General features: G+C 40.7%; 1 pseudogene; it reads left to right on the top strand.

Moving 5' to 3' along the window:
- LOC118804370 overlaps positions 1 to 25116 on the top strand; it is a 72404-nt pseudogene that overhangs the window by 14325 nt on the left and 32963 nt on the right.

Raw genomic sequence — 25116 nt, 5'->3', positions numbered from 1 at the left:
AAACTTGTGCATCTCTCCTCAAATTTTCAAGTATAATGTGAATGTTCTTTGCTTTCTCCTATTGAAAAATGACTCAAGTTCAGGGACAGGGTATTAATCCAGGCTTTATGCTTACAATATAGAATGACTCTTATTTCACCTCTCTTTAAGGTAAGCATATCACTGCTGTTAGGAGAAAACCTCATATCTCCATTTTTGTCGTTTATTCAGTTTTTGACATAATTTGAAAATGCCTGTTGCCCTTTACTTTATGTGTAAATTTCATGATGAATGAACCAAAAGAAACAGCCTAAAACTATTTAGAAAACACTCTGGTTCCACTGACTTACATTAAAAGTAAAGTATGTTTTTTCCTTGTCCTGTAAAGTTACCATTTTGGAGATACAAGGTTTTGTTCTGACAACAGCGATATAACATTGCAGTGAAACTTTATATACTGGTTAGGTTTTAATGGTACAGCATATATCTGCAGAAAGGTCGTGGTCTCAGGTTATTTTAATTTGTACAAAAAATATCATTCTAGGTTATCAAGAATCTGCCCTACGGAGACAAAATAGATAATATATAGATAAGCCAATTTTCCACCGCATGGTACAGCTTGACTCGACTACACTTGCTTTTGGTACAAGCTACTTCGTTTTTCACTGCAGATACAGTACACCCTCAATGTAGCTGGTCACCACATGAAACTGCCGATACGTGAAGACAAAATGTTGTTCAGAAGAGGCTGATGGTACCAAGATATAATTCTAGGAGAGTTTATGAAAGAGTACATCAGAGCTCAGACAATGAGACAATTCTGGTTGCTCAAAGGTGACGCAAGAATACGCTAACGTGGTTGCTAGCATTAGCATATATGTTTAGCAATTCTCTCCAACCAATCTGTAGTCACTAGCTTTTTTACATCACCTTCTGGTATCAGTTCAGCTCACTTCCAGGTACCAGATTTGCCTAGTGGAAAACCAAAAAAGCAAGTAGAGTCAAGTCGAGCTGGTACCATGCAGTGAAAAAGAAGCTTTAATGTAACTGTTATGTGATTAATGCTGGCAAATTATGGTTTTATCACAATGCAAAAAATTTGACAGTGCATCACAATAATTTTATTCAGTGTTGATTTTCTAAGTGAAAAAAGGGAACACATCCTCTATAGGAAACAAACTTAAATGTCAATTTTTAATGCACAATTTCTATTTACTTGCTGAGTTTTGAGGGGTAAAAATTTTGGGGAAAAAAACCATGAAATTACTTTTTCACATGACATATTTTATGTTTCATTTTTTCCAATATATTAAATTCAGCAAATCAAACAGTGATTGTGCATTAAAATAGGCAGAAGTGTGCTCCCTGTAAAGGATGTGACTTACTTTCACAAACATGTAATTTGACCAGGGTGCCTCAACCTTTGCATACAACTGTAGTTTGCATTTTTCTTTATTCTTCAAATTTTGTTCAAAATATAAAATATTGAATCGCAAACACAGTATCAAGAATTGACTTGATTCGTGGGCCAAATGTTTTGTTATGCTACTATTGGAAAATAATTTGTTAGTAAATTTGGAGGATATCTAAAGAATAATATGTTTCATCTAAGAAACCATAGATTTCATGTCTAAAATCACAGATTTCAGTAGAGAGTTTGAATAGAATGTATTTAATTGGCCAAATAAACAGTGTATTGAAGATAATGTTTAGTGCATTGGTGTATTGATTTTTTTTTTCATTTGACAGTTTAAATGGTTTGGCTTTGGAATTATTTGCTTTGATTTTTCTTTAACATTGTTTCTTCTGCTTTTTTTCATTGCCACTTCATGCATTTTATTGTTATCGTCTTGAAGTTCCTGCTATCCAGATGTAACAAAAAAAAAAAGATTCTTGCTGGATGAAGTTCTTTGAATAAAGTTTGACAGAATCACATCAGTGGATTTTGTGTTTATATTTAAAAAAGTGGAGCAACCAGAAGAACAATGCCAATATAGGGCTTTACTATGTTCAATTTTTTTTATCATATCTGTATTGTGAGTGTGCATATACTACCATTCAAAAGTTTAGAATCACTATTTGTAAAAATATAAAACTAATTTGTTGAAAAAACATTCAATCCTTCATCGAGAGACTGTCAAACACTAAAAAGTGGTGAAGCTGAAGACAGCTTCTGTTTCGAATTCTCCCGTTCCACCTTAAATGGTGCCTCATTTACATTCGGCGCCCCAGTCAGAATTTAAGGTGGAACGGGTAAATTCAAACAAGAAGCTGGAGAATAAGAAGCGACTTCAGCCTCGAAAAACAGTCGAACGCTGAGAGACATTTAACTGTTCTACTTCTGAGGAAAAGTGTCCTGGCAGAAATGGGAGGAAAGCGGCTATAGCTAAAGCTTAAAGCAGAGCGAAGTAAATCTGCGTTTTCGTGTATACTGTTTAGCCTCTACTACGGCTTTATCACATACTGAGACATACTGGACATTAAATGTTGCGGATCCCAAGATGGTTTGATTTATGTTAAAGGACAAAATGTCTCTTCTTATCATTTGTGTTGTGACTTCTGATCTAACCGGCTCTAATGCAGAGAGAGCCAGTCGGATTTCTCACTCATCCAGTAGTGTTTTTGTTGTGTGCCGCCACAGACTGTCCGGGCGCTGCACTTACCCACTTCCAAGTTCCGCCTTTTACGTTCCGTCAACATTACGTTATAAATTAAATATTTAGAAAATCGATTTTTGACATTTGTGAATTGATTCAGAATTGTTCACGTCCGCATCGTGATGCATCTAAGAATCGATTTTTTCCCGCACCCCTAATATATAGGTACTTACATGATGCAAACAGAACATATTAAATATAGATGCTTATATTTATATGATACATGAGAAATAAATTATGACATATAAGTGCTTACATATTTATGATACATATGGGACATATCATTATTACATAAAGGTACTTTACATAGGTATACAAACAGCACATATTGTTACATATAGATAATTACTTGGTTCAAAGTCAGAGCTGAAAACAGATTTTGAAGTTTTATCTGACTTAGATTTTTTGAGTGACCCTATACCATATGTTTATTTGATTAAAAAGTGATTGAACATCCATTTTGTTACTGCCAAAGCAATCATAACCTTTTTAGTAGTGACTGTTACTGTTATAAATTTAGCAAATTTTGAGCATATCTCAAAAACACTAGCCAGTACCTGACAATCAAATATGACTTTAAACAGCTGTACAAAATGGGCTAAAACTGCTCAGCATGTGGCCATGAGCCACACGTTTTTCATTTAAAATAAAACTCATGATAAATCCAAATCTTTCAACTTCAGTTTAAAAGAAATCAAAACAATCTTTAAAAAAGTAGGTATTATTTTCAAGAGTTGAAATGTAGGAGTCAGAGTTTGGGACAGCAACGTCTCAAAAGAAAGCACCCTATAAATGATTATTTTGTATATATTTAGCTAATTACTATTTCAACTGACACCATAATATGATAACCACCCTTGTAAGTATCTAAGGTCTGAATACCTAATTTTTTTAAATAGCTTTTTTGGCTGCACAGTTCTATAGAATGGTGCAGATCTGGGGCCTAATTAAGATCGGCTGGCAGTATTTAAAACATATGCAGGCTAAAGAGTTTCTCTACTCCTTAAACGAAATGGGGGATTGATTAATTGGATGGATGGATGGATGGATGGATGGATGGATGAAGAAAAGACATAAAGAGAGGCATGATGGATATTAGATAAAGAAAAAGAAGGATGGATAATAAAATAAATGCATGCAACAAATGCAACAGATTGATGGATCAGTTGATGGATGGATGGATGGATGGATGGATGGAGAAAAGAAGTAAAAAAGAGGTAGATCATAAAATTGAAAAAGAAGGGCTGTTAATGAAGAAGACAAAGCAACAATAGATGGATTAATAGATGAAAGGAAGGATGAATGGTTGAATGGATGAAAAGATGAAAGAATTGTAGTTCACCAAGTAGGCACAGCATGGGTGGATGGATGGATGGATGGATGGATGGATGGAAAAAAAATGAAAAAAGAGAGAAAATAGCTTAAAGATGGCTTATGAATGGATGAATTGAGGATGGTTAATGAAGTAGATAAGACACGAATGGGTAAATCCCTTGCCCCCCTGGGATCAGCTCGCCACCAGCGTCAGGTGCCTGCGCACCTCAAAGACTTTAATTTATATTGATTGAACTTGCTTATTGGTTCCTTTAATTGTTTGGGACTCTTCTTGTTCTGATCTAATTTAGATGTTGGCGTCATCATGGCCTTTATTCCCCCTTCTTCTGCAACACATTTTCTTTTTTTTTCTTTTGTTTCTTTGTTGCTAAAGATAGAAATGAATTTATTTTTGGGTGAGGGAGTATATGTAAGAAATAATTTACAACTATTATAATAATTGTTAGTTTGAATAAGCTGCGAATGTTCTAGTCACTAAGGCTGCTGTTAAGCAGTGTTAAGGCTGCTCTTATAGCAGTGACAGAGAAGCTCCAGTCAGCAAGATCAGCCAGTATGTCATCTGTCCTGATTCTTCTTGACCTCTCAGCAGCTTTTGACACGGTCAACCACACAATCCTTCTGGACGTCCTCACCAACCTTGGAATCACTGGCTCTGCGTGGAAGTGGTTCAAGTCCTATCTGGAGGATCGCTCTTATCAGGTAACATGGAGAGGGTCCACATCCTCTCCATGCAGGCCTCCACTGGTGTTCCACAAGGCTCGGTGCTAGGTCCTCTTCTCTTTTCTCTTTACACTAGCTCTCTTGGCAATGTAATATCATCTCATGGCTTCTCTTATCACTGTTATGCTGATGACATTCAACTAATGCTTTCTTTCTCACAGGTTTCCAGTCGGATCTCGGCATGTCTGTCTGACATCTCTTCATGGATGGCAGCTCACCACCTGAAGCTCAATCCTAGCAAGACTGAGCTACTATTCATCCCTGCAACTACAGGTCCTCATCATGATCTTGCCATCTCATTCGAGAACTTTCTGATTGTCCCGTCTGTAGAGGCAAGAAGTCTTGGTGTGGTTCTGGATGGCCAGTTATCATTGCGAACCTAACTCGGTCATGCAAATTTCTCCTGTTCAACATCCGGAGGATCCGACCTTTTCTCTCGAGAGAGGCCACCCAGGTGCTAGTGCAGTCTCTTGTCATCTCAAGGCTTGACTACTGCAACTCGCTCTTGGCTGGTCTTCCATCAGGCCTCTGCAACTCATCCAGAATGCAGCAGCAAGACTCATCTTCAATCTCCTAAAGTTCAGCCACGTCACCCCACTGCTGCGCTCCCTTCACTGGCTTCCTGTAGCTGGACGCATTAGATTTAAAACCCTGATGCTTGCCTACAAAGCCAAAAATGGGACCAGCCCCTCCCTACTTGATGGCAATGGTGAAATCTCGAACTGTACCACGAGCCCTTCCAGCTTTGAGTACAGTTAGGCTTGACCCGCCATCCTTCAAGGTGCGTGGAAGGCAAGCATCAAGACTGTTCTCTGTGCTGGCACCCAAGTGGTGGAACGAACTCCCACTGGCTGTCCGTACAGCAGAGTCTCTCGCTGTCTTCAAACGCAGACTGAAGACACATCTGTTTATACAGCACTTAAATGACCACTGAATTAAGTATTGATTGTAATGTATTGTACAGCACTTATGTATTGTATTGTATTGCACTGTTCTGTGTTTAACTCTGTTCCTTTTTCTCTAGGTGTCAATGACTTTCTAATTCTAGCAGTATCTGAGCTTAGGACTGGCTTTCTCTCTAACCTATTGGTAACTAGCGAAGATACTTTCTGGCTGAGTGTGCATGGGTCCTGGAAACAGTACAGAGACCTGTGGTGTGTGTGTGTGTGTGTGTGTGTGTGAATTAAGTATTATTATACATTTGTGTTGGAGTTTTAATGAAGTGTATAACTTTTCGTTTCTTCACAGTTTTACCGAGACTTGGAGCTGTGAGGACGAGGAAACAAAGAAGAGTGAAGGACTCAGCATTAGAGTTCAGTGGAGCCACTTTTAACGTAGAAAACACAACTGCTTTGGCAACTCGTTGCTGCAGGTCATAGAGAACCCATAACAACTCTCGGCTGCTTCTCTACACACACTCTCTCTCTTTTTTACTCAATTTTTCATTCATTATTAGCATTGTTGTTTATTACTGGGGTTTACCTATTACTTCGTGTGTGTGTGTGTGTGCATGTGTGTGCATACATTGTGCATTGCTTATATTGTGAGTTTTTGGCCTTCACAATCAAGTCATTATTGACATTTATGCCACGGTTAGTTGCGATGACACAATTTGATTGGTTGAGAAGCTGCTGTTTTGCGATAAAGACACGTTTTTAACAATAACAACTCGCTTTGAGCTGCAGTTAACTGTGAATAGGTGTCTACTTTAGCACACATGAAAACAGAAAATGTATACATTACAGACCTTCTGTAAGATAATATCTGACCTGCAGCCCATTTGGTCAGATACTGAAGAAAATTGTAAGAGACCTACATCGTATTCTGACCCTGTAGTTATCCCTAAGAAAGCTTTTCTGTGACAGTGGAGCAACTAAAACCCAGATACAAAATGAATACAATTCAGCGAACAAGGTGGGCTGTGAAATGTTTTACAGACTGACTGGAACAAAATTGACATCCAGGCTAATCTGGCAAATATTGAGCTGATACTGACGTCTAGACAGCTTAATGGTTTTGTCTGTAATGTGAAAGGCTACTAAATATTTAGCCAGTTTTGAAGCACATATGATACAATATTTGGGCCTTCTTTGCTTTAATTTTATTATGCTAATATATTAATTAGTCAAGTCAAGTCAAGTCAAGTCAGCTTTATTGTCAATACTACAATACGTACAGGACATAAAGAGTATTGAAATTGCGTTACTCTCAGACCCCATGGTGTAGCAATAACATTAAATAGAAAGTAAACAGGAAAAGTGCGAATTTAAATAGACATTAAAAAAAAACACTAATCATAAAAATAAACATTAATTGTAGAAAAATAGAATAATAGAATAATGAGGTCAAAAAATATATAAATATAGAAGGTCCTGAAATTAACACTAAAGTGACATGAGGCACATACAGATTAAGGTCTGTGGGTATAAATAGTGCAAATATAAACAGTAGTGCAATTTAGACTGAGCTTATGGAGCAGTTAAAGTGATGAGTGCATAACAGAAAGTGATGGGTGCGTAACAGTCCCTGAGAATGTCAGAGTTCAGTATTGGGGAGTGGGGGTCAGGAACCTGTGTTTGGGTCCAAAACTCTGTGTGTTTTGGGGGCAGAAGGTGCAAAGTAGGGAGAGAGTTCAGCATCCTGACAGCCTGGTGGATGAAGCTGTCCCCTAGTCTCCTGGTCCTGGCCCGGAGACTCCGCAGTCTCCTCCCTGATGGCAGCAGGCTGAAGAAGTTGTGTAGTGGGTGAGTGGGATCACCTGCCATGCAGAGGGCTTTCCGGGTGAGACGGGAGCCGTGTATCTCTTGGAGGGAGGGGAGGGAGGTGCCAACGATCTTCTCAGCTGCTCTCACGATGCGCTGGAGTGTCTTGCGGCAGGACACGGCGCAGGCGCCATACCACACGGTGATGCAGCTGGTCAGGATGCTCTTGATGGTACCTCTGTAGAAGGTGCACATGAAGGGGGCTGGGGCTCTGGCTCTTCTCAGTTTGCGGAGGAAGTAGAGTCGCTGATGAGCCCTTCTGGCCAGTGATGCTGTGTTGTTGGCCCAGGAGAGGTCCTCTGTGACGTGCACTCCCAGGAACTTGGTGCTGTTCACCCTCTTCACAGCAGCACCATTGATGGTCAGAGGAGCATGCTGGGTGCACGTTCTCCTGAAGTCCACAACCATCTCCTTTGTCTTCTCAATGTTCAGATGGAGATTGTTGTGTCTACACCACAAGGCCAGGTGGCTCACCTCGCTTCTGTAGTTTGTCTCATCGTTGTTGCTGATGAGACCCACCACAGTCGTGTCGTCCGCAAACTTGATGAAGAGGTTGGAGCTGTGCAACGGTGTGCAGTCGTGGGACATCAGAGTGAATAGGAGGGGGCTCAGTACACATCCTTGGGGGGCCCCCGTGTTCAGTGTGATGGTGCGGGATGTGTTGTTGCCGGCCCGTACTGCCTGTTGTCTCCCAGTCAGGAAGTCTAACAGCCAGTTGCGTAGTGAAGTGTTCAGCCCCAGCCTGTCCAGTTTGAGAATGAGCTGCTGGGGGATGATGGTGTTAAATGCGGAGCTGAAATCTATGAATAGCATTCTCACATAAGAGTCTTTTTTGTCCAAATGTGTGAGGGTGAGAGTGGAGGGCGGTGGAGATGGCATCATCAACAGAGCGATTAGGCCGATATGCAAACTGGAAGGGGTCCAGGGAGGGGGGAAGGACAGACTTGATGTGTTGCATGACCAGCCGTTCAAAGCACTTCATGAGGATGGGAGTGAGTGCAACTGGACGGTAGTTGTTGAAACAGGAGGGTGACGCTTTCTTCAGGACAGGGATGATGGTGGTGGCTTTAAGGCATGTGGGGACAACAGCCTGACTCAGCGAGATGTTAAAGATATCTGTAAAGACATCTGTGAGCTCCCCAGCACAGTCCCTCAGCACACGACCGGGTATGTTGCCAGGACCAGGAGCTTTCTGAACGTTGATCCTTCTGAATGATCTCCTCACACTGACTGGGCACAGCATCAGCACCTGGTCTCCAGGAGGGGGTGAGACCTTTGTTGAGCTCATTCAGCAGAGAGGTGGAGCTGTCACAGGTCTGCGGTGGGGGCTTGTAGTCTGTAAAGGTCTGTATCCCCCGCCACAGGCTCCGTGTATCTCTGCTGTCGCTGAAGCGATGGGCTATCCTCCTGGAGTACTGCCTCTTTGCCTTTCTGATGCCACGGGACAGGTTGGTCCTAGCTGCCCTCAGGCCCACCTCGTCTCCTGCTGAGAAGGCAGCATTCCTAGCCTTCAGTGGCCTGTAGACTTCCCCTGTCAGCCATGGCTTCTGATTGGCCCGAACCGTGATGGTCTTGAGAACAGTTACATCCTCAATGCACTTGAAAATGTAGCCAGTGACTGTGTCAGTATACTCCTGGAGATCTGTGGTGTTGTTGTAGGTCGCCGCTTGTTTAAACACATTCCAGTCTGTGGTGTTAAAACAGTCTTGAAGTGTCTCTGAAGACCCCTCTGGCCACACTCGTACCTGCTTCTGAACTGGTTTGGTGACTTTAACCAGTGGTCTGTATGCTGGCATTAGCATAACAGTGATGTGGTCAGAGGCGCCAAGGTGGGGGAGGGGAATGGCTTTGTAAGCTTCTTTCTGGGTGGTGTAAACATGGTCCAGTGTGTTTTTTCCCAGTGTTGGAAAGTTTATGTGTTGATATATTTTTGGAAACACACTCTTTGGATCTGCATGATTGAAATCTCCAGCCAAGATGAGAAAAGCATCAGGATGGGCTGTCTGCTGCTCACTGATGTGTCGATACAGCTCATTCAGTGCCTCACTCCTATTGTTGTTATTGGAGCTCAGAGGAATATAAACAGCAACGATTATAACGGCAGTAAATTCCCTCGGGATGTAATATGGCCTGCACTTAATAGCCATAAATTCCACTAAGGGTGAGCAGTGTTTGCAGACCACAGCAGCGTCATGACACCAGGCATCACTGATGTAAACACAAAGCCCCCCGCCGCAGGTCTTACCTCCTTCAACGAGAGCTCTGTCTGCTCGATAGCATGTTGGCCGCTCGAGCTGAATGGCGTGGTCCAGGACGTTGTTATTGAGACATGTTTCCGTGAACACAAACACACAACAGTCTCTCACAGACTTTTGGGTTGTGCGTAGCAGGCGTATGTAGTCCAGTTTGTTGTCCAGTGAGCGTACGTTGGCCAGTACCATGGTGGGGATGGCCGGCTTGTGTGGGCTAGCCGTTAGTGTCTTTTGCTTCCGCTCATGCCGCTTGTGGTGCCTCCACTCTGGGCGAGATGCAGGAGTGGGGGGCGGTGTTGGTGCCAGACTCCTAAGCAAACCGCAGACTCGTAGCTCTTCTTTGCGCTGCGAGTTTAACTCTAAAATGAGGTTCTGTCAATGTCGAGCAGGAACTCACGGCTGTATGTGCGCTTCAAGACAGGTAAACGCGACGAAGAAGTTCAAAAACCCTGCGACTCACCATTTCGCCGGGAGAGAGAGAAGCCGCAGCATGTAATTACTTTTGTAACATAAATTTACTGTGTGAGTAAAATAAAACCAACCTGAGACACCTTAAAACCAACCTTAGCATTTATACAATGCTTACTGTCCAATTAGCTTTTCTTCCTTGTTAGCATTATAAATATATAAACCATCAAATTAATATTTAATTAACATGAACATATTGACTGTGGTTAACCTGAGTGTTAGCGATGAAAGCTTTATGTGCTTGTGAGTTGATGGTAGGTGGTTTGAGAATTCTGTGTGTGTGTGTGTGTGTTTCTGTGAGTGTGGGGGTGTATGTGTATGTACAGTAAAATCAATATTTGCCACCATCATATGTGTAATGTGTAATTGGTCCCAGCTACATTCATTACTAGAATTATCGTTCACTATTGACTATAACGTGTTAATTTTATTGAAATAATATGTATATATTGTGTGTGTGAGTGTGTGTGTGTGTGTTGTACATTGTACTGTGAGAATATGTGGCCTTTACACTCAATAACAAAGCGTCAGCTCTTACAGCTGTGCACAGAGGGAAATTTAAGACCCAGTTAGAGTGTGGAAAATACCTTCTATTTCTTCTTCAACTCTTTCATGTCCAACAACTACATTTAGTATGATGAGGAAAAATACCTCAGTTATATATAGCACAAAAATATGTTTGTCACTATATTTTTCGAGGGGGTGGGGCGAAGCTAAGTTTCAAGCATCTATATGGGCCAGCTTTGGAAGCCCTGGTCTAAAATTATGAAATTTTGTATAGTTATACCTCAAATCATCTAAAAGTACCAATATGATTTTTTTCATTAGATGTAATTTTCATACTTTCTATTTTAGAAATAAATAATATTCACCATCAGATTTTGATTTGCTATTATCTTGTTAAAAATCAATAGTCCCACTTGACTAAAAGACTGATTGATAAAATCAGCAAAAGAGAAGAAACTCATTTTTTTAGCCATACCGTTTGATTGATGTGAAATTTTCTGTGGTAAATATGACGGTCACTCAGACTCACTGCAGTTATTCTGAGTTGAGTTGATGAGCTGGAAGACGCTTCAGAGTCAGATGCTTACAAACTGATGTTTACCGCTGCTTTCAGCAAGAGACCCAGTGAGCGCGAGAGAACAGGATGGACAGAAACAGAATGGTGATTTCAGTTTCCCGACAAAACCCACACACACTCACACACACACTGTTACGTGGCAGGACAGCAGATATGTGTTTTTTTTTTGTCCTTCGTTTTTTTTTCTCCCCCCCAGACTTTTCTCACTAACGCTGGATCTTTGCAAAGTATTGCCAGTTCATCTGCATACCAAGCCTTGCTTCTTCATGACTATTGTTTTTTTTTGATTACCTGGACCTTTTTCTGAACTCTTTAACTCTGCCTTTTTTTTAAAACTCCCTTTAGTACCTTTGCTGTGTTGTGATCTTTTCTGGGGTTTTTTTTTGTTGAGTAAACAGGAACTATGGATTCCAATCCATCTGGAGAGTCTTGCTTACGATTGGATATAGAGAGCCCATTGCATCAACCGTTGATTCTTATTATACATTCTGGATAAAAACACTAAAGGGTTATGATCTGTGTACACTTTCACTGGCAAACTACTTGAACCAACAGAAACATCAAAATGTTGAAGTGGCCAGAGTAACGCTAAAAGCTCTTTCTCGATTGTAGAGTAATTCATTTGATGTTTATTAAACTTGTGTGAGTAATACCACACAGGATGAACCAAACCATTGCCATCTTCTTGCAAGAGCAAGATATGAAGTTTTTTATACTTTTGCCTAAGGTAATTCAGACAGATCAGCGAACGAATTTTCTATCCAAGCTTTTTGCACAGGTCATGAAATCTTTGAACATCTATCATGTAGTCTCTAGTCTATATCACCCAGAGTCCCAAAGTGCACTTGAATGTTTTCATCAGTCATTAAAAGCTATGCTGAGAAAATACTGCCTAGACACTGGTAAGGTCTGGGATGAAGGAGTACCTTGTTTGCTGTGTGTGAGGCTGTACAAGAATCTCTTTCCTTTAGCCCTTCCGAGCTTGTTTTTGGACAAGTGGTGCGTGGGCCTTTGAAATTACCTAAAGAAGCTTTTATGTCAAAAGATGCTGCTGACAGGCCTACTAATGTTTTAGACTATGTCAGCACTTTCTGTGAGAGGTTGCACAAGGCATGGGAGGTTGCTAGAGAAACTTTAAGAATATTGCAATCAAAAATGAAAAACATACACTGTGGTATAAAGCCTTCCAGCATTGTGCCCTTTGGGATCAGTTGGAGTGGCATTTGTGTTCCAGAACTAATCATCCAACATCAGTACCTGACCTCACTAATGCTCTTGTGGTTGAATACAATCATATTCTCCCAGCAGTAGAAGCAGTAATTGTGGAAAAAGAAAACAAACTCCTTGTTTGATTTCATACCTCTGATTTCAGAAGAAAGAGTGGATCACTAAGTGTCTACAAAGTTTTGGACATACAGTGGATACATTGCATTCGTAACATAGTATTATTACATATATGTTCTTACATACAGTGCTGTGAAAAAGTATTTTCTAAACCTGATTTCTTCTATGTTTGTTAATGTGTCACATTTAAATATTTTGGCATCCAAGAAATTTTAATAAAAGATAAAGACAACAGTTGTCAAAAAGTCAACACAAAATGCACCTTTTTAAATAATCATTCCATTTATTGAAGATAAAGATTTATGTGAAACCTATATCACCCATGTGAAAAAGGGTTTTCAAGTATGAACTGCTGTTTAAGGTCTCGCCACAGCATCGCAATGAGATTTAAGTTGGTTCATTTAGTTGCAATTACTAAAAAGAGGGGGGTGTAATTTCTTTTTTCACAGGGGGCCAGGTAGATTTTTCCTTCAATAAACAAAATCATCATTTAAAAACAGTATTTTGTGTTTACATGGGTTGTACTGTTCAGTGTTTAAACAATTTCTTACTTTTTAGCTATGTACTTTGTTCATTCCATAAATAACAGAATGCTACAGAAACCACATAAGGAAGTCTATTTGAGATTATTTAAGAACTCAGCAGAGATTTTGGCAAGTTTATGATGATTTACAATGTTAATTGGTGGGGATTAGCTTCCATTACTTGTTAGCTACATTAGCCTTGTAACACCAGTGCCGATGAGACACCAACATGTTTTGGCTTATCAACTTGGAGCACACAGTATTCTTCAATGACAGAACAACTAAACAAAACTGAAACACATTTTGTAAACATGCACAGTAAAAATTTGAATGTAAAATTGCAGTAAATTACTGGCTACTAGTACCATATTGACAGTAAATAACAGTAAAATGGCAACTTTGTGACTTCACATTCACCGGGACCACAAGATTACTGTGATGTAGCTCCTTTCTGCTGTACATTTACAGTAAAATGCTGTTAAATGCTATTAATATAATTAAAATATATTTTTTACATAACAACTGTAAGTATTGAAGATCAGAGGTCACCAATCTCTGTAAATGTCTATGTGAAAAAAATATTTTTACTTGTGCCAGACCTATAATGATCAATGAACAAATTAATTTACCATGTTGTGCACTGTATAAGTTGTGATGTGGCAACAGAAAACAGACGTTCGCGGATGTAAAAACGACAAGCTGTATTTCCAGCCGAACAGCCGTTAAGTACAAGTTATTCATTTCTCATTTTTAGAAAAAAGCAGAAAAAATGTATTTATCAAAAAATTGCACAGAAGCCTCAACACCTAAATGTAATAACAGTGTCTTTTTCAGTATTTAGTGTTTCACTCTTTTCCTTTATTACAGCTTCCATACTATTCAGGAGACTCACTTTCAGTTTTTCAAAGAAATCTGCATGGATATTTTTCACTCGTCCAAAGTTCGGTCTTAGAAGTTGGTTACACTTTCTGCTTCTCATAATCCCAAACACATTCAAAGATTTTTAAGGTCTGGTCCAGCAGCTTCTTTGTTTGATTTGTCTGTGTCCTTTTCTCAGTAAAGTCTTCTTGCCAGCTACACATCCTTTCAGACCCATAGCGTTCAGGTGTCTTCTTACACGTGTTCTTTGCATAGTGCTGTATATCCTCTATTCCTTCTGACTTACAAACATATCAATACATACTTACATATATACACACAGGGATGGGGGAGTAGCTAAGTAGCGCACTACTTTTTGTAGTTGTAATAGCTGTAGCTGCTATGGTTTCATTAAAATTTAGCTAATAGCTGTAGCCACTACAGTTTTATGAAATGTAGCTGTAATGCATAAAAAAGCTGTAGCTATAGCAAAAATGTTACTACAATTTTGCTACAGGCTCTAGTCAATCCGCGCAAAATCCGAACCACAGAACGCAGTCGTTAACTGGGCTAGTGGTGACTGTGCAATCCTGACTGAGCCGCAGACAGTTCAAGCAAACGGTCACGCGCTGATCACCCCTTACTATAAGCTTAGCTCAGGGGTCAAGAGCCATTTTGTCCTTTCAACAAAAATGAACCACCTTGGGAGCCACAACATTTTATGTCCGTTTTATCATCTTGGCTGTAAGTATGTCTCAGTATGTGCTAATGTGCTAGTACAGGCTAAACATATAATAAACAAAAACGCAGACTTACTTTGCTCTGCTTTAAGCTTAGCTCAGCTATAGCTGCTTTTCTCGCAGCTCAGGAAACTTCTCCGCGAGTTTCTTGTAAAACGCCTCTCAATGTTCGACTTTTTATGAGGCTGAAGTTGCTTCTCTGGTGAATTAGCAGTTATACATTAACTCCAGCGTTTAAGACCATTTATTGTGAAAACTGTGTTAGAACTGTGTGTTATAATGATTTGACAGTAAAGGAGGATGTTATTTTACCTAAAAATCTAGTTCGGCTGTGGAGCCGCAGCAGCACTGCAGCAGTGGAGAGATTATTCAGGCCTGATTCTCACCCCAAACAGAGCCAGGGTCACTGATGAGATTTTTGAGGCTAAAGTGTTACTGCAGTTTAACAAAGGACTCTGAGTGTCATGTCTGTACACATTTGGCTGAAATGTTAAAATTGGAGCAGTTTTATTTCAACAGTTGACAACACTTTGCACAAAATGGTTTGGTTTGTATTAGGTTATTTTTGTTGATTTGGAATGATTGACTTTGCCTTTAGTCTGAATGTTTGTTGGATATCACATCTTTGGTTGTGTAAGTTTGATTGTCGGTTGTACTTTTTGGTGATCTTTTTGTATATTTGCAGCTTTTCAATTGTATGTTTCTTTCTGGCACATGACTAAATGCAGTGTCTTGTTCATACTGTCAATTGGGCTTGTTTGGAGTGTCAGGTGGAAATTCACAAACATTCTGACAATCGTGCTTTGAAAGTAGCTAAACAGTAGTGCACTACTTTTCAAAAAGTAGCTAAAAAGTAGCCACTACTTTTTCTGGAACAAATTTTGGGAAAGTAGCTACAAAGTAGTTAGCTACTAATTTTTCAGTCACTATCCCAACCCTGTATATACACACATATGCAATACATGAAAGTATGCGCATGCACACCAACACAGACATTTCTCTGAAACTGATTGGTGTGCTGATGTGCTGAGGGTTTTTTCAGGAAATGATTGTGACTGAAGTGCTAAAACGAATGACTCTGCTCTTCAAGTAATCAAAACCCCAGCAAGGAAACACTCAACACTCTCTAACACACTTAGCGCAGAGGCGCAAAGGCTCACACTCAGAAGCAGAGAGAGTTGCACTCATCCCCTACCACCTGAAGAAACTGGGAGGGTCTGACCTTTTATCTTTCTTTTCTCATAGTTGGCTTTGTACACAAAGGTATGGGTGGCCGATAAGATTGATGTTATCATCATTGTGATAAATTACATCACATTGCACTTTTCTGAGTATACTGTGGGCGTCATCAGTATATCTAGGACACTGTTTTATTCGGAAAACTGCAATACATCTAGAACACAGAACAAATACATGCACCATATAATACAGCAATAAGCCACAAGAGGCTGCGCTTCACAGTGATTTTATGTTGGGGTGTTCCTAGGCACAACAAAAAAAAAATTATAAAAAATATGAAAATAAAATATGATGAAATACACAAATCATCAATAAACATAAAACATAAGCATAATATAATAACAATAAACAATTGTTGGACTGCTAAAGGAAGACAAAAACTTTGTATTATATATTGCAGTCATTTCATAAATATTTGATTTTTTTTTTTTCATTTAAGCAGTGTTAAATTCAGACACCTCCACCCTATAAGGAGTTTCTGCTACCCACATTGCTGCTGGAATGGTTCTAGCCACTCTATGTAACGTCCTTTGTTGTGTTAGCATCATGCTAATAATATCACACTTTCATTTTCCACATTAGGTTTAATACGACTTAAGGCAGATCTGCCAACACCACAAACATATTCATATACATTACTTCTTATATTTTACAGTGAGTCCTTCAGTAAATACTTCAGTTCAAAGCCTAATACTGAATATTAAAGGAAGAGAGGTTTAGCTATCTTGTAGCCTGCAAGCTTTAAGCCTAGTTATTAAGATATAACTCATCAGTCTCTCAGTTTGAGTTCTTACTACTTTAGTTAACACACTTGGTGGTCCATGCAAGCAGTATAACAGTCCCCAGCAAAATGTTTTTAGTGACTTGGCATATTAATAATTGAAATGTTGAGAGATCATTGCAAGTGCTTTAAATGAGGCCTTCAGATTTTAGGACTGGAACACTTTGTTTTACAAAAACGGATTTAGACCTATTATATAGAGCCTGTAAACAATAACAACAACAACTAGTGTATAGTAACTGCATGAATTGCATAGGTATAAATAGCTATGACATCATCTGATGTTATTAATTTATTTAGAAAAGCTCAGTGTTAGCATTAGCAACAGACATACTCTGAAAAAGAAAGATTAGCAAATATGTCTCAAAAACACACAACAGTCAGTGTGTGTGCACGTGTTACGGTTCCAGCAAGCATTTCAGTATAACCCTGAAAGTGCTACCTTCACAAAGCTATCGACACTGCTACCATAGAGGGAAAGCACCACGCTAAAAATATCAGCCAGCGTCTGGAGCTCAGTCACAGCTTCTTCTACAGCGGCCTTCTTCTACAGCTTTAAGTGCAAAAGCCTCAGGATATCTGATTGCATAATCACAAAGCACTAAAATGTATCTGTTGCCAGTTCTGCAACGTGGGAGTGGGCCTACTATGTCCATTGCAATCTTCAAGAACTGTTTTTCCACTATGGGGAGGTTTTAAGGTTTTAATATCAGATTTTTTAAATTGGTGCTGTAAGCTGACATTCTGGGCATGATTTGCAGTAATTTAAAACATCTAAGTGCTGCCCTGGCCAATAAAATATGGTGGATATATGATTCAAAGTTTTTGCATTCCCCATGTGACCTGCACATGGCTCAGAGTGTCCAAGCTTTAACACCTCAGTACTCATACATTTAGGAACTACCAGCTGTTCCACATCTCCCTTTTTCCTGTATAAAATGCTGTCCCGCACAAAGAACTGCCCCTCCCTTTGTCCTGCTTTTGCAAAGAGAGATTTTAGCGTGGGGTCTTGGCTTTATTAATGTGCTATGTTGGCAGTTGGAACATTTAGGTTGGCAGCCTTTGGTTTCCTCCCTTCAACTTTTTACATTTAGACAGATGTCCTTAGCGTCTCTATTTTGGTATAAGCTGTGGATTTTAATAGGGCTCTAGCATAATTGGCTAGAACTGCTATTTTAATTTTGGGCACACATTCACTCTGTGCCCAAGTGCCTTGCAATTAAAACATCTGAGCATTTTCTCAGTGCATGTTTTGGAGTTGCTGCCTGTCCTGTCTTTATTTTTGGCATATGTGGTGTAAGAGCGACCTCTTGTGGCTGATTTAAAGTACTGCGGCATCAAACCACCCCAAGCTCCACCCCCAAACTCACTGGACTGTCTGTGTTGGCGCCTCTCTGTGCCACATTTACCCAATTCAAATGTCTCTACTGCTAGTCTTGCTGAAGTGTAGGCCTCTGCCAGCTTGACCCACTGGAGAGTAGATGCAGGGTTGCGCTCTAGAATCCAGCTTAGCAGATCTGGGTTGATCATCTGCAGGTACTGTTCTAAGATGATCATGTCTCCTATCTGCTCATTGTTTTTTCTCTTGGCGCCATCCACTTTTCATAAAGTCCTTTTAAGTAGGTGTAAAGTTCTTTAGGCAGTCACGTACTTCCTCACTCCTGAATCTCTGCCAGTACGTTTCCTTGTTTATTTCGTATTTTCGCAGAATCGATTCTTTTACCTTGCTGTAGTCCAAGGCTTCCTCTGCGTCCATAGCAACATGCGCAGCTTGTGCTTTGCCCTGGAGGAAGTGTAGTGCCCAACTGTCCTCAGGCCATGCAGCTGCTTTTGAAAGCCTTTCAAACATGATTAAAAAGTTCTCAACGTCGTCTGTGTCTTAGAGTGCTGCTATTTTTGGTGCTGGCCAACTCGTCACTACTGGTGTTTGTATATGCGGTCTGGCTGACACGCTTTCCACCGGTGTATGCCTCGGTATTTGCATTTTTCATTCTCTAGAATTTTTCTTGTTCTCCTCACTGCATTCAGCTTGTCTCTCCACCTGGCTTCTCTGCACTTGTCCGTGGAACATGAAAGCCTGAAGCATGTAGCACACCTTGTTCTTGCTTGCATCGGGTGAAGCCCCTGCTCTGCCGGTTGAGGTAAGTTGTCCTTCCTCGTCACTAAACTCTTTCTGCCGTAACTCCTGAACTTGAGCTTGAACTTGTCTCTTTGGTGCCATCGCTGTCCTATGCGCTGCACTGCCACAGTTTCTCTTTGCGATTTGGCCACTATAGCTGCTGTGATAAGGATAGCTACCATATGTTATATGGTGATAACCCCGGTTGAAGGATTTCGGTTTTACATGGGCTTCGTGGTTCAGGTCTGTGTGGGTGGGCCGACGCTTACTTATGTGATGATTCCAAGTAGGTGAAAGAAGTGATTTTATTAAACGACAGGACATAAACAAACAAACAAAATACTGAACAAAACTGAAAGAAAACGCAACAATATATACACTATTTACAAGTAAATTTGAGTAACAGCCACGAGGTTGGAACTCCACACACACATCTAACACACGCTGACTCGAGCTACACCGGTGGCTAGTAGTGAGTACAGGTGAGCGATTTCTCTGAATGGCTGACCCAGAGCTCTTGTACTCTAAGCCCTGCCCCAGCCTACACCAAACCCCAACCCCCGGGGTACATAACTAATACACACACACACACACACACACACACACAACACATACTGTACAGTAACAACATACACCTGGTTGCAACCCATGACAGCCTTACCAGTAAGTACATAAAATATTGCATATAAAGATTATGATCCCTCTAACAATGTTTCCTTTTCTTTACAGGACCCGCACGAGAGTGGACCCCTCCTCTCTACGTCGGTGGATCCGTCCAAATAGGATAAGAGGAGCCCCAGCTCTTGCCGACATCCCCTAAAGGACACACATCAAAGGAATACAGGTAAGTAACATTTTATTTCACTTAAATGTCCATATTCCTGATGGTTATACTATCAGTCTCTAGAATGTATCAGGGATGGTGATGGGGTGTAAAACTCACCACATCACAGAGGACTAAATGATGTGGGCCCAATGTGAAGTGATCCACAGTGGACCTGTGTCAGGTTATCTTTGGGCTAGCCCAGCAGTGTACTGCCTACCCAAATCCTTTAAGGGATCACAGTAGGCAAAATGGCCCAGTGTGGTGTTATGTTACCTGTGGGTGAGCCCAGTAGTGTGCTCCCCAAACAGAAACATTTAATAGCCCACTGTGAGATCAGTGCTTTGGGCCCACTGTGGGTTGATTCACAGTGGGTCAATACAGAGTAATCTGTAGGCTAGCCCTATCCCACACAGAACACAGCCCTCAATGGGCCCACTTAGGCATGTTTACAGGGTAACTGCACCCAAACTCATGTAGAGATTATTGCAATTTAATGTGATTATTATTGCTTAAACCTAAAAGAAGTCAGAGTAACCTGGAGTTACAGACAGACCAACGCAGGGGAGAGACAGACACTCACACCAAGGATGCTTTATTCAAAAAGGAACTTTATGGGCTAAATATGACAGTACAATCGGATAACTTTCATTAATAAATAAAAGAAAAGAAATAAACCAAACAAAAAATAACTCAGGTAATGTGATTCACAGTTTAAAATGGTATGAGAATGCAGTTTAGGGAGCTCCTTGGGAAAGCGACTCGAAACCTAAGGATAAAAGAGCCTATAGAGAATCAACCTAAGAATGGCGTCGAACCTTCACTGCAAAAATGAAAGATAGCCAGCCTTACTTTGGAGTTGAGGGAGCGGATTTCACGCCCTCCGAGAACGGTCATGTGGGAACCGGCTGGAGCTCACTCGCTGGGACTGGAGGCTTGGTGGCCTCTTGGCCCAGAAGCGCAGGGTTCCCCACCATGCCTATTAGGGGTGGGAATCTTTAGGCACCTCATGATTTGATTCGATTACGATTCAGAGGGCTGCGATGCGATTATAAAAAGATTATCGATGCATCTTGATGCATCTTTTTTCTCTATACAGGATTTCTATCTTCCTACTGTCTGAGGATTTGGTAGTTTTAAAGCAAAGTATTTGTAATGATCCATAACGTAAATGCATTATGGATCATTACAAATACTTTGCTTTAAATATCTAAAGTATCTTTTATTAATAAATCAAATGGAAGTGATGTGGCAAGTGAACTAGAAGGCTCTCATTCAGAGACGCTGCTGCCACTCTTCTGCGATAAAATGCGCTGTTACCCTGAAATAAGATCCAGTGGTAATGGGTGTCCACGCAGCGCGTTACAGCCATCCTTCCCGTTTTCTTTAGTGATCTTATAACTTCGGTTTTGGTCTCGTTGTAGAGAGTGTGCGGCTTCAAAGTGCGCAGCATAGCGTGAAAGCCCTGCTTCTCAACGACCGAGAACAGGTAGCAGACAGCAGGTCACTTAGCTCCGAGGTCTGGCCTCGCCAGTAGCGAACGAAAAAACAGAGATTAAGACGAACATTTGGAGGACTTATTCGCATTTATAAGCAGCGCGGTTGGTTAAATCTGCAACGAGAGACTGTCTTTCTCTAAAAAGTTGCGAAAATGAACTCACTTCTCTTTCGAATTTTCCCGTTCCACCTTAAATGGTGCAGCAGTTACAGTCGGCGCCTAAGGCAGAATTTAAGGTGGAACGGGAAAATCAGAACGAGAAACTGGCGAACGAGAAGCGACTTCAGCCTCGTAAAACAGCCGGACACTGAGACATTTTACAAGAAACTGATCTAGTTTTGAAGAAAAGTTTCCTGAGAGAGATGGAAGGAAAGCGGCTGTAGGCGAAGCTTAAAGCAGAGCGAAGTAAATCTGCGCTCTCGTTTATATTGTTTAGCCTCTACTAGGATATTAATACATACTAAGACATACTGGGCATTAAATGTTGTGGCTCCTAAGGTGGTTTGACTTCGTTGAAAGGCAAAATGGCTCTTCTCAATATTTGTGTTGTGACTTCTGATCTAACCTGGCTTTAACACAGAGGGAGCTGGTCGGATTTCTCACTCATCCAGTAGTGTTTTTGTTATGTGCAGCCACAGACTGTCTGGGCACTGCACTTACCCACTTCCAGTTCCATTATAAATTAAATATTTAGAAAATCGATTTTTGACGTTGAATGAATCGATTCAGAATCGTTTACGTCCGCATCACGATGCATCTAAGAATCGAGTTTTTCTCGCACCCCTAATGCCTATATCTAGCTTATTTCCTTGAACAAGTAAAGCAATCAGGTTCTTTTATATACTTAGAGGTGGATGTTCTCAATCTGCATTTTATGTTCCCTTTCTAGGCCCACTTTATGTTAGTCCCGTTGGTGTTTTTCCATCAAGCTAATCACCTAAAGTTTCTTCTTGGTTGATAGTATTCCTCCTAGTTAATCCCTGTATTTGAGTTCTAGTTGTCTCTTCTTTAATCAATGTTATCATTTAATGTATTTTTGTCATTTAATATTTAGTCAATAAATAAACCATTTGATTGAAGCAGTCCTTTGTGTCTGAAAAAGTAATTGCATTGACTTGGTGAAGAGTTTGGGTTACCCTTAATGGTTACCCTTAACTCTTTCTTTACTATTTTAAAATGTTTTTAAAGAAAAATCAAGTTAATTAAATTGCTTCTTTCCTCAGCACACATTAAGTGACTAGATGAAAAGTGATAACAGTTATGCCTTGAGAGGAGCAAAGACTAAAAGCTGTTAAGTTCTGCTTTTGTTCAGCATTTACAATTTGCTTTTAGTGCTCTGCTGATCTGGTCATCCTGCTTTAATGAGGGCAGATTACAAGGCAATTACCGAGAACATACAGTAGAATGTAGACTAATTAAAGAGTTACCAGAGGTGCTGACAGTGGTGCTGGTAATGGGTCTTAGCGGTGCAGCCAGTAGCAGGTATATTCTATATCTATGAAGTGCTTAATATGGCATAAGATGTGCAAGGAAGTACAGGATGGAAAGAAATACTGAAAGTTTGTCCCTGAGAACAACCAAATCTGCCATACTGTTAGCAATACCCTACCTGGCAACCAGAGGTCTCCCTCTCCTAAATACTAGCTCTGTTTCCATGACAAGTCCCCGGATCATGACACTTGCACCTCATCACTGTCCTAAACAGCCTCACCTCAAACACTTCTCAAACAGAGCTCACCAGTGTGAAGTATTGCCGGTTCCTTTGTGTCTGTCTCCTGAGTGTTTCTACTGTTTTTGCCTCTCTTGTTTCTTGACTGTTTCGTCTTACTTTTGAGCTCTGTTTTTGCTTTTGTTTTTGGACTGTTTCGCTGTGTTAACTGTTTTGTATGAGGTTAGTTTGCCAAACTGTTTGAGAGAAGATCCTGATGTCTGAGAGAGGAATGTTACGGTTTGAGAGGACAGCGCTGCTCTGAGCGCAGCTAATGAACTTGAACGTACTTGTCAGCACAAAGCGCACAGGTAAACACCTTCGGATTTACTCAACAAAACACTCTGGTTTCATTCGAAACTTGAAAATCTGCACAACAATGCATTTCCCTCTCTGAGCGGGTGCCTGCAAAACACTCCGGTTTTCACTCAAACACTGACATCTGATCCACTCGTACCAGCACTACTCACACTAACACACCACCACCACGTCAGTGTTACTGCAGTGCTGAGAATGATCCACCACCCAGATAGTACCTGCTCTGTGGGAGTCCATGGGGGTCCTGACCACTGAAGAACAGGGTAAAAGGGGGCTAACAAAGTATGCGGAGTATCAGATGGACTACAGTCTGTAATTGTAGAACTACAAAGTGCACCTAGTGCTCTTTAAACCCTAAAAATGCTCTTGACACTAACACATTTCATTTAAAAAAGGGATTCTCTGAAGAGCCATCCATAGAAAGGTCCTTAAGGGAACCAAAAGTGGTCCTTCTGTGGTATCACCCTTATCATCAACCCTTTTGACATCTTTGGCAATTAATTAATTCAATTTGATCACTGCCAATTCCATCCTCTAGCTTGGAGGATGAAGGCTAGCATCTGCTTCCTCCGAGATGTGAAACACCATTACATCTCTTTATATTGACTGCATTCCTTGAAGCTACATCCACGTTGGCTAGCAATTACACTGTCTTGGACTCCTGGCCATAGATGGCTGTGGCATCGCCAAGGATCCAACTCACATTCGACCAACGATAGGGTCAAAGCTTACCGTTATGTTCCCCTCAAATGTAGCATTATTGCCGACACCACAAGTCTCATGCACACTAAATGCTCCCACACGTGACTCCTCTCAGGTGAGTCCTTTTATCTGCCAGGACCTGCCACTCAGCAGACAGCAGCCATCCTGATTGGCTGAGAGAAGAGCACAGGCAAGTATTCACAACGTCCACATTGGTCCATTGCACACCTGTATAGCGTTCTGGTTGGGTGAAAGGGGAAACAGACACAAAGACAGAAAGAAAAAAAAAGACAAAGAAAAAAAAAAAACATCACAGGCACCAAACACTTTAAAACCTTTATTTGGAAGACTGGACATAATGTTGAATTTACAATTTAAAATCCTGCTGAGCTGGACTGTTCTCTTGTAACTAATAAAACTAGACAGACTAGAAACAACAAAGAATTAGCCACCATCCTAATGCCAGCTTGATTGCACAACATAAATCTGCGCACAGTCTATCCTAACAGTGAGGCCTTTGACGCACATACAAAATGAATATCATGAAATTTGTAATGCACTCTTAAGTGTAGGTAATACAGAGTTCAGTCAGGACCACTCAGGGAGAGCACCAGAAAGACCCCCTCCCCCCCACTCCAGAACAGAGCAGGCATCAATGACAGCAAACATGACATTGATTAGGAAAAAACAGCATGAAGGAGGAGTTGGAGTGGAATGCTAAAGTAGCTTAAATAGGTGCCCTGATGAATCTAGTCAATTGTATGCACAGCATGGCTCTGGTCTGGGACCTCCCTGACATTCCATGTGCATACATGGAAGGCCTAAGGCAGAGAGACGGCAGAAAGACCCCCAAAATTACCATAACAGGTAAACCAGTGGCCAGCAGGAGGTTGCAAAGTGGCCACAGAGGAAGGGGTAAGAATGGAAAAAGAAAGTCAATATCCATATCTAGGAAAAGAAATTTAAACCAAGAAATATACACGTGATTGGCCCTTTAGACTAAAGACAAAGTAGATGAGTAGAAAGGGTTTGTTTTCTAAATATTGTCCAAGTTCCAGCTGTTCTTATTTTTTGTTTCTATTTTTTTTAGGGGCTGCAAGATCTAGAAAGTTCATCAGCCAATCAGCAGACTCTATGTAGTCACATGAAGTGATAACACTACAGCGTGCAGGGGCTGATAGAGCAGATGCAGTTAAGATCATTTC

The sequence above is a fragment of the Colossoma macropomum genome, unplaced genomic scaffold (assembly GCF_904425465.1).
Source record: "Colossoma macropomum unplaced genomic scaffold, Colossoma_macropomum, whole genome shotgun sequence".
NCBI classification, from domain to species: Eukaryota; Metazoa; Chordata; class Actinopteri; order Characiformes; family Serrasalmidae; genus Colossoma; species Colossoma macropomum.
The sequence above is the reverse complement of the archived record's forward strand: the minus strand, read 5'-3'. Positions and strand labels throughout refer to the sequence as shown.